A 12,005-nucleotide genomic window follows, 5' to 3' on the forward strand; every position below is an offset into this window, starting at 1 on the left:
TAATGAATTGTTTAATTCATTTTGTAAATAATTCAAGTGATTATTTCAAAATAAATTGATTAATTTATTATAAAAATAATTCAAAGTTCAATTTACGATATAAATAATTCAATTGTTTAATTTATTATATAAATAATTCAATGGTTTAATTTATAATGAATTGTTTAATATATTTTACAAATTAAACAAGTGATTATTTTAAAATGAATTGATTAATTTATTTTAAAAATAATTCAAAGTTTAATTTATAATACAAATAATGCAATAGTTTAATTTATTATATAAATAATTCAATATTTTAATTTATAATGAATTGTTTAATTCATTTTGTAAATAATTCAAGTGATTATTTCAAAATAAATTGATTAATTTATTATAAAAATAATTCAAAGTTCAATTTACGATATAAATAATTCAATTGTTTAATTTATTATATAAATAATTCAATGGTTTAATTTATAATGAATTGTTTAATACATTTTACAAATTTAACAAGTGATTATTTTAAAATGAATTGTTTAATTTATTTTAAAAATAATTCAAAGTTTAATTTATTATACAAATAATGCAATAGTTTAATTTAATATATAAATAATTCAATATTTTAAATATAATGAATTGTTTAATTTATTATATAAATAATACAATAGTTTAATTTATAATGAATTTTTAAATTTATTTTATAAATAATTCAAGTGATTATTTTAAAATGAATTGCTCAATTTATTATAAAAATAATTCAAAGTTTAATTTATTGTATAAATAATTCAATAGTTTAACTTATTATATAAATAATTCAATATTTTAATTGATAATGAATTGTTTAATTTATTATGTAAATAATACAATAGTTTAATTTATTACATAAATAATTCAATATATTAATTTGTAATGAATTGTTTAATTCATTTTATAAATAATTCAAGTGATTATTTTAAAATAAATTGATTAATTTATTATAAGAATAGTTCAAAGTTTAATTTATTGCATAAATAATTCAATTGTTTAATTTATTATATCAATAATTCAATTGTTTAATTTATTCTATAAATAATTCAATATTTTAATTGATAATGAATTGTTTAATTTATTATATAAATAATACAATGTTTTAATTTATAATTATTTGCTTAATTCATTTTATAAATAATTCAAGTGATTATTTTAAAATAAATTGATTAATTTATTATAAAAATAATTCAATATGTCAAATTATAATGAATTGTTTAATTCATTTTATAAATAATTCAAGTGATTATTTTAATATGAATTGTTTAATTTATTATAAAAATAATACAATGGTTTAATTCATAATGAATTGTTTAATTCATTTTATAAATAATTCCAGTGATTATTTTAAAATGAATTGTTTAATTTATTATAAAAATAATTCAAAGTTTAATTTATTATATAAATAATGCAATATTTTAATTTTAATGAATTGTTTAATTTATTATATAGATAATACAATAGTTTAATTTATAATGAATTGTTAATTCATTTTATAAATAATTCCAGTGATTATTTTAAAATGAATTGTTTAATTTATTATCAAAATAATTCAAAGTTTAATTTATTATATAAATAATGCAATATTTTAATTTATAATGAATTGTGTAATTTATTATATGAATAATTCTAGTGATTATTTTAAAATGAATTGTTTAATTTATTTTAAAAATAATTCAAAGTATAATTTATTGAATAACTAATACAATAGTTCAATTTATAATGAATTGTTTAATTCATTTTATAAATAATTCAAGTGATTATTTTCAAATGAATTGTTTAATTTATTATAAAAATAATTCAATATGTTAAATTATAATGAATTGTTTAATTTATTTTATAAATAATTCAAGTGATTATTTTAAGATGAATTGTTTAATTTATTATAAAAATAATTCAAAGTTTAATTTAATATATAAATAAATCAATAGTTTAATTTATTATATAAATAATTCAATATTTTAATTGATAATGAATTGTTTAATTCATTTTATAAATAATTCAAGTGATTTTTTAAAAATAAATTGATTAATTTATTATAAAAATAGTTCAAAGTTTAATTTATTGTATGAATAATTCAATTGTTTAATTTATTATATAAATAATTCAATTATTTAATTTATTATATAAATAATTCAATATTTTAATTGATAATGAATTGTTTAATTCATTTTATAAATAATTCCAGTGATTATTTTGAAATAAATTGATTAATTTTTTATAAAAATAATTCAAAGTTTAATTTATTATATAAATATTCAATTGTTCAAGTTATTGTATGAATAATTCAATGGTTCAATATATAATGAATTGTTTAATATATTATATAAATAATTCAACAGGTTAATTTATAATGAATTGTTTAATTTATTTTATAAATAATTCAAGTGATTATTTTAAAATGAATTGTTTAATTTATTATAAAAATAATTGCAAGTTTAATTTATTGTATAAGTAATGCAATATTTTAATTTATAATGAATAGTTTAATTTATTACATAAATAATACAATAGTTTAATTTATAATGAATTGATTAATTCATTTTATAAATAATTCAAGTTTTTATTTTAAAATGAATTGTTTAATTTATTATAAAAATAATTCAAAGTTTAATTCATTATATAAATAATTCAAATGTTTAATTTATTATATAAATAATTCAATTGTTTAACTTTCATGCAAATAATTCAATATTTTAATTTATAATGAATTGTTTAATTTATTATATAAATAATACAATATTTTAATTGATAATGAATTGTTTAATTCATTTTGTAAATAATTCAAGTGATTATTTTAAAATAAATTGATTAATTTATTATAAAAATAATTCAAAGTTCAATTTACGATATAAATAATTCAATTGTTTAATTTATTTCTATAAATAATTCAATGGTTTAATTTATAATGAATTGTTTAATACATTTTACAAATTAAACAAGTGATTATTTTAAAATGAATTGATTAAGTTATTTTAAAAATAATTCAAAGTTTAATTTATTATACAAATAATGCAATAGTTTAATTTATTATATAAATAATTCAATATTTGAATTTATAATGAATTGTTTAATTTATTATATCAATAATACAATAGTTTAATTTATAATGAATTTTTAAATTTATTTTATAAAGAATTCAAGTGATTATTTCAAAATGAATTGTTCAATTTTTTATAAAAATAATTCAAAGTTTAATTTATTATATAAATAATTCAATTGTTCAATTTATTGTATGAATAATTCAATGGTTCAATATATAATGAATTGTTTAATATATTATATAAATAATTCAACAGGTTAATTTATAATGAATTGTTTAATTTATTTTATAAATAATTCAAGTGATTATTTTAAAATGAATTGTTTAATTTATTATAAAAATAATTGAAAGTTTAATTTATTATATAAGTAATGCAATATTTTAATTTATAATGAATAGTTTAATTTATTACATAAATAATACAATAGTTTAATTTATAATGAATTGATTAATTCATTTTATAAATAATTCAAGTTTTTATTTTAAAGTGAATTGTTTAATTTATTATATAAATAATACAATAGTTTAATTTATTACATAAATAATTCAATATATTAATTTATAATGAAATGTTTAATTCATTTTATAAATAATTCAAGTAATTATTTTAAAATAAATTGATTAATTTGTTATAAAAATAATTCAAAGTATAATTTATTATATAAATACTTCAAATGTTTAATTTATTATATAAATAATTCAATTGTTTAACTTTCATGCAAATAATTCAATATTTTAATTTATAATGAATTGTTTAATTTATCACACAAATAATACAATAGTTTAATTTATAATGAATTGATTAATTCATTTTATAAATAATTCAAGTTTTTATTTTAAAATGAATTGTTTAATTTATTATAAAAATAATTCAAAGTTTAATTTATTATATAAATAATTCAATATTTTAATTGATAATGAATTGTTTAATTTATTATGTAAATAATACAATAGTTTAATTTATTACATAAATAATTCAATAGTTTAATTTATAATGAATTGATTAATTCATTTTATAAATAATTCAAGTTTTTATTTTAAAATGAATTGTTTAATTTATTATATAAATAATACAATAGTTTAATTTATTACATAAATAATTCAATATATTAATTTATAATGAAATGTTTAATTCATTTTATAAATAATTCAAGTAATTATTTTAAAATAAATTGATTAATTTATTATAAAAATAATTCAAAGTTTAATTTATTATATAAATAATTCAAAGTTTAATTTATTATATAAATAATTCAAATGTTTAATTTATTATATAAATAATTCAAATGTTTAATTTATTATATAAATAATTCAATTGTTTAACTTTCATGCAAATAATACAATATTTTAATTGATAATGAATTGTTTAATTCATTTTGTAAATAATTCAAGTGATTATTTTAAAATAAATTGATTAATTTATTATAAAAATAATTCAAAGTTCAATTTACAAAAAAATAATTCAATTGTTTAATTTATTATATAAATAATTCAATATTTTAATTTATAATGAATTGTTTAATTTATTATATAAGTAATACAATAGTTTAATTGATAATGAATTTTTAAATTTATTTTATAAATAATTCAAGTGATTTTTTCAAAATGAATTGCTCAATTTATTATAAAAATAATTCAAAGTTTAATTTATTATATAAATAATTCAATATATTAATTTATAATGAAATGTTTAATTCATTTTATAAATAATTCAAGTGATTATTTTAAAATAAATTGATTAATTTATTATAAGAATAGTTCAAAGTTTAATTTATTGCATAAATAATTCAATTGTTTAATTTATTATATAAATAATTCAATATTTTAATTGATAATGAATTGTTTAATTTATTATATAAATAATACAATATTTTAATTTATAATTACTTGTTTAATTCATTTTATAAATAATTCAAGTGATTATTTTAAAATAAATTGATTAATTTATTATAAAAATAATTCAATGGTTTAATTCAAAATGAATTGTTTAATTTATTTTATAAATAATTCAAGTGATTATTTTCAAATGGATTGTTTAATTTATTATAAAAATAATTCAATATGTTAAATTATAATGAATTGTTTAATTTATTTTATAAATAATTCAAGTGATTATTTTAATATGAATTGTTTAATTTATTATAAAAATAATTCAAAGTTTAATTTATTATATAAATAATTCAATGGTTTAACATATTATATAAATAATACAATGGTTTAATTCATAATGAATTGTTTAATTCATTTTATAAATAATTCCAGTGATTATTTTAAAATGAATTGTTTAATTTATTATAAAAATAATTCAAAGTTTAATTTATTATATAAATAATACAATAGTTTAATTTATAATGAATTGTTAATTCATTATATAAATAATTCCAGTGATTATTTTAAAATGAATTGTTTAATTTTTTATAAAAATAATTCAAAGTTTAATTTATTATATAAATAATTCAATTGTTCAATTTATTGTATGAATAATTCAATGGTTCAATATATAATGAATTGTTTAATATATTATATAAATAATTCAACAGGTTAATTTATAATGAATTGTTCAATTTATTTTATAAATAATTCAATTGATTATTTTAAAATGAATTGTTTAATTTATTATAAAAATAATTGAAAGTTTAATTTATTATATAAGTAATGCAATATTTTAATTTATAATGAATAGTTTAATTTATTACATAAATAATACAATAGTTTAATTTATAATGAATAGATTAATTCATTTTATAAATAATTCAAGTTTTTATTTCAAAATGAATTGTTTAATTTATCATATAAATAATACAATAGTTTAATTTATTACATAAGTAATCCAATATATTAATTTATAATGAAATGTTTAATACATTTTATAAATAATTCAAGTAATTATTTTAAAATAAATTGGTTAATTTGTTATAAAAATAATTCAAAGTTTAATTTATTATATAAATACTTCAAATGTTTAATTTATTATATAAATAATTCAAATGTTTAATTTATTATATAAATAATTCAATTGTTTAACTTTCATGCAAATAATACAATATTTTAATTGATAATGAATTGTTTAATTCATTTTGTAAATAATTCAAGTGATTATTTTAAAATAAATTGATTAATTTATTATAAAAATAATTCAAAGTTCAATTTACGATATAAATAATTCAATTGTTTAATTTATTATATAAATAATTCACTGGTTTAATTTATAATGAATTGTTTAATACATTTTACAAATTAAACAAGTGATTATTTTAAAATGAATTGATTAATTTATTTTAAAAATAATTCAAAGTTTAATTTATTATACAAATAATGCAATAGTTTAATTTATTATATAAATAATTCAATATTTTAACTTATAATGAATTGTTTAATTTATTATATAAATAATACAATAGTTTAATTTATAATGAATTTTTAAATTTATTTTATAAATAATTCAAGTGATTATTTCAAAATGAATTGCTCAATTTATTATAAAAATAATTCAAAGTTTAATTTATTATATAAATAATTCAATATTTTAATTGATAATGAATTGTTTAATTCATTTTATAAATAATTCAAGTGATTATTTTAAAATAAATTGATTAATTTATTATAAGAATAGTTCAAAGTTTAATTTATTGCATAAATAATTCAATTGTTTAATTTATTATATAAATAATTCAATATTTTAATTGATAATGAATCGTTTAATTTATTATATAAATAATACAATATTTTAATTTATAATTACTTGTTTAATTCATTTTATAAATAATTCAAGTGATTATTTTAAAATAAATTGATTAATTTATTATAAAAATAATTCAATGGTTTAATTCAAAATGAATTGTTTAATTTATTTTATAAATAATTCAAGTGATTATTTTCAAATGAATTGTTTAATTTATTATAAAAATAATTCAATATGTTAAATTATAATGAATTGTTTAATTTATTTTATAAATAATTCAAGTGATTATTTTAATATGAATTGTTTAATTTATTATAAAAATAATTCAAAGTTTAATTTATTATATAAATAATTCAATGGTTTAACATATTATATAAATAATACAATGGTTTAATTCATAATGAATTGTTTAATTCATTTTATAAATAATTCCAGTGATTATTTTAAAATGAATTGTTTAATTTATTATAAAAATAATTCAAAGTTTAATTTATTATATAAATAATGCAATATTTTAATTTTAATGAATTGTTTAATTTATTACATAAATAATACAATAGTTTAATTTATAATGAATTGTTAATTCATTTTATAAATAATTCCAGTGATTATTTTAAAATGAATTGTTTAATTTATTTTAAAAATAATTCAAAGTTTAATTTATTGAATAAATAATACAATAGTTCAATTTATAATGAATTGTTTAATTCATTTTATAAATAATTCAAGTGATTATTTCAAAATGAATTGTTCAATTTTTTATAAAAATAATTCAAAGTTTAATTTATTATATAAATAATTCAATTGTTCAATTTATTGTATGAATAATTCAATGGTTCAATATATAATGAATTGTTTAATATATTATATAAATAATTCAACAGGTTAATTTATAGTGAATTGTTTAATTTATTTTATAAATAATTCAAGTGATTATTTTAAAATGAATTGTTTAATTTATTATAAAAATAATTGAAAGTTTAATTTATTATATAAGTAATGCAATATTTTAATTTATAATGAATAGTTTAATTTATTACATAAATAATACAATAGTTTAATTTATAATGAATTGATTAATTCATTTTATAAATAATTCAAGTTTTTATTTCACAATGAATTGTTTAATTTATTATATAAATAATACAATAGTTTAATTTATTACATAAATAATTCAATATATTAATTTATAATGAAATGTTTAATTCATTTTATAAATAATTCAAGTAATTATTTTAAAATAAATTGATTAATTTGTTATAAAAATAATTCAAAGTTTAATTTATTATATAAATACTTCAAATGTTTAATTTATGATATAAATAATTCAAATGTTTAATTTATTATATAAATAATTCAATTGTTTAACTTTCATGCAAATAATACAATATTTTAATTGATAATGAATTGTTTAATTCATTTTGTAAATAATTCAAGTGATTATTTTAAAATAAATTGATTAATTTATTATAAAAATAATTCAAAGTTCAATTTACAATATAAATAATTCAATTGTTTAATTTATTATATAAATAATTCACTGGTTTAATTTATAATGAATTGTTTAATACATTTTACAAATTAAACAAGTGATTATTTTAAAATGAATTGATTAATATATTTTAAAAATAATTCAAAGTTTAATTTATTATACAAATAATGCAATAGTTTAATTTATTATATAAATAATTCAATATTTTAATTTATAATGAATTGTTTAATTTATTATATAAATAATACAATAGTTTAATTTATAATGAATTTTTAAATTTATTTTATAAATAATTCAAGTGATTATTTCAAAATGAATTGCTCAATTTATTATAAAAATAATTCAAAGTTTAATTTATTATATAAATAATTCAATATTTTAATTGATAATCAATTGTTTAATTTATTATGTAAATAATACAATAGTTTAATTTATTACATAAATAATTCAATATATTAATTTATAATGAATTGTTTAATTCATTTTATAAATAATTCAAGTGATTATTTTAAAATAAATTGATTAATTTATTATAAGAATAGTTCAAAGTTTAATTTATTGCATAAATAATTCAATTGTTTAATTTATTATATAAATAATTCAATATTTAAATTGATAATGAATTGTTTAATTTATTATAAATATAATTCAATATGTTAAATTATAATGAATTGTTTAATTTATTTTATAAATAATTCAAGTGATTATTTTAATATGAATTGTTTAATTTATTATAAAAATAATTCAAAGTTTAATTTATTATATAAATAATTCAATGGTTTAACATATTATATAAATAATACAATGGTTTAATTCATAATGAATTGTTTAATTCATTTTATAAATAATTCCAGTGATTATTTCAAAATGAATTGTTTAATTTATTATAAAAATAATTCAAAGTTTAATTTATTATATAAATAATGCAATATTTTAATTTTAATGAATTGTTTAATTTATTATATAAATAATACAATAGTTTAATTTATAATGAATTGTTAATTCATTTTATAAATAATTCCAGTGATTATTTCAAAATGAATTGTTTAATTTATTATCAAAATAATTCAAAGTTTAATTTATTATATAAATAATGCAATATTTTAATTTATAATGAATTGTGTAATTTATTGTATGAATAATTCTAGTGATTATTTTAAAATGAATTGTTTAATTTATTTTTAAAATAATTCAAAGTTTAATTTATTGAATAAATAATACAACAGTTCAATTTATAATGAATTGTTTAATTCATTTTATAAATAATTCAAGTGATTATTTCAAAATGAATTGTTCAATTTATTATAAAAATAATTCAAAGTTTAATTTATTATATAAATAATTCAATAGTTTAATTTATTATATAAATAATTCAATATTTTAATTGACAATGAATTGTTTAATTTATCATATAAATAATACAATAGTTGAATTTATTACATAAATAATTCAATATATTAATTTATAATGAATTGTTTAATTCATTTTATAAATAATTCAAGTGATTATTTTAAAATAAATTGATTAATTTATTATAAGAATAGTTCAAAGTTTAATTTATTGCATAAATAATTCAATTGTTTAATTTATTATATAAATAATTCAATATTTTAATTGATAATGAATTGTTTAATTTATTATATAAATAATACAATATTTTAATTTATAATTACTTGTTTAATTCATTTTATAAATAATTCAAGTGATTATTTTAAAATAAATTGATTAATTTATTATAAGAATAGTTCAAAGTTTAATTTATTGCATAAATAATTCAATTGTTTAATTTATTATATAAATAATTCAATATTTTAATTGATAATGAATTGTTTAATTGATTATATAAATAATTCAATATTTTAATTGATAATGAATTGTTTAATTCATTTTATAAATAATTCCAGTGATTATTTTAAAATAAATTGATTAATTTTTTATAAAAATAATTCAAAGTTTAATTTATTATATAAATAATTCAATTGTTCAATTTATTGTATGAATAATTCAATGGTTCAATATATAATGAATTGTTTAATATATTATTTAAATAATTCAACAGGTTAATTTATAATGAATTGTTTAATTTATTTTATAAATAATTCAAGTGATTATTTTAAAATGAATTGTTTAATTTATTATAAAAATAATTGAAAGTTTAATTTATTATATAAGTAATGCAATATTTTAATTTATATGAATAGTTTAATTTATTACATAAATAATACAATAGTTTAATTTATAATGAATTGATTAATTCATTTTATAAATAATTCAAATTTTTATTTTAAAATGAATTGTTTAATTTATTATATAAATAATACAATAGTTTAATTTATTATTTAAATAATTCAATATATTAATTTATAATGAAATGTTTAATTCATTTTATAAATAATTCAAGTAATTATTTTAAAATAAATTGATTAATTTATTATATAAATAATTCAAAGTTTAATTTATTATATAAATAATTCAAATGTTTAATTTATTATATAAATAATTCAATTGTTTAACTTTCATGCAAATAATTCAATATTTTAATTTATAATGAATTGTTTAATTTATTATATAAATAATACAATATTTTAATTGATAATGAATTGTTTAATTCATTTTGTAAATAATTCAAGTGATTATTTTAAAATAAATTGATTAATTTATTATAAAAATAATTCAAAGTTTAATTTATTGCATAAATAATTCAATTGTTTAATTTATTATATAAATAATTCAATATTTTAATTGATAATGAATTGTTTAATTCATTATATAAATAATACAATATTTTAATTTATAATTACTTGTTTAATTCATTTTATAAATAATTCAAGTGATTATTTTAAAATAAATTGATTAATTTATTATAAAAATAGTTCAAAGTTTAATTTATTGTATGAATAATTCAATTGTTTAATTTATTATATAAATAATTCAATTATTTAATTTATTGTATAAATAATTCAATATTTTAATTGATAATGAATTGTTTAATTCATTTTATAAATAATTCCAGTGATTATTTTAAAATAAATTGATTAATTTTTTATAAAAATAATTCAAAGTTTAATTTATTATATAAATAATTCAATTGTTCAATTTATTGTATGAATAATTCAATGGTTCAATATATAATGAATTGTTTAATATATTATTTAAATAATTCAACAGGTTAATTTATAATGAATTGTTTAATTTATTTTATAAATAATTCAAGTGATTATTTTAAATTGAATTGTTTAATTTATTATAAAAATAATTGAAAGTTTAATTTATTATATAAGTAATGCAATATTTTAATTTATAATGAATAGTTTAATTTATTACATAAATAATACAATAGTTTAATTTATAATGAATTGATTAATTCATTTTATAAATAATTCAAGTTTTTATTTCACAATGAATTGTTTAATTTATTATATAAATAATACAATAGTTTAATTTATTACATAAATAATTCAATATGTTAATTTATAATGAAATGTTTAATTCATTTTATAAATAATTCAAGTAATTATTTTAAAATAAATTGATTAATTTGTTATAAAAATAATTCAAAGTTTAATTTATTATATAAATACTTCAAATGTTTAATTTATGATATAAATAATTCAAATGTTTAATTTATTATATAAATAATTCAATTGTTTAACTTTCATGCAAATAATACAATATTTTAATTGATAATGAATTGTTTAATTCATTTTGTAAATAATTCAAGTGATTATTTTAAAATAAATTGATTAATTTATTATAAAAATAATTCAAAGTTCAATTTA

This window comes from Heptranchias perlo, chromosome 17 (assembly GCF_035084215.1).
Source record: "Heptranchias perlo isolate sHepPer1 chromosome 17, sHepPer1.hap1, whole genome shotgun sequence".
NCBI lineage: Eukaryota > Metazoa > Chordata > Chondrichthyes > Hexanchiformes > Hexanchidae > Heptranchias > Heptranchias perlo.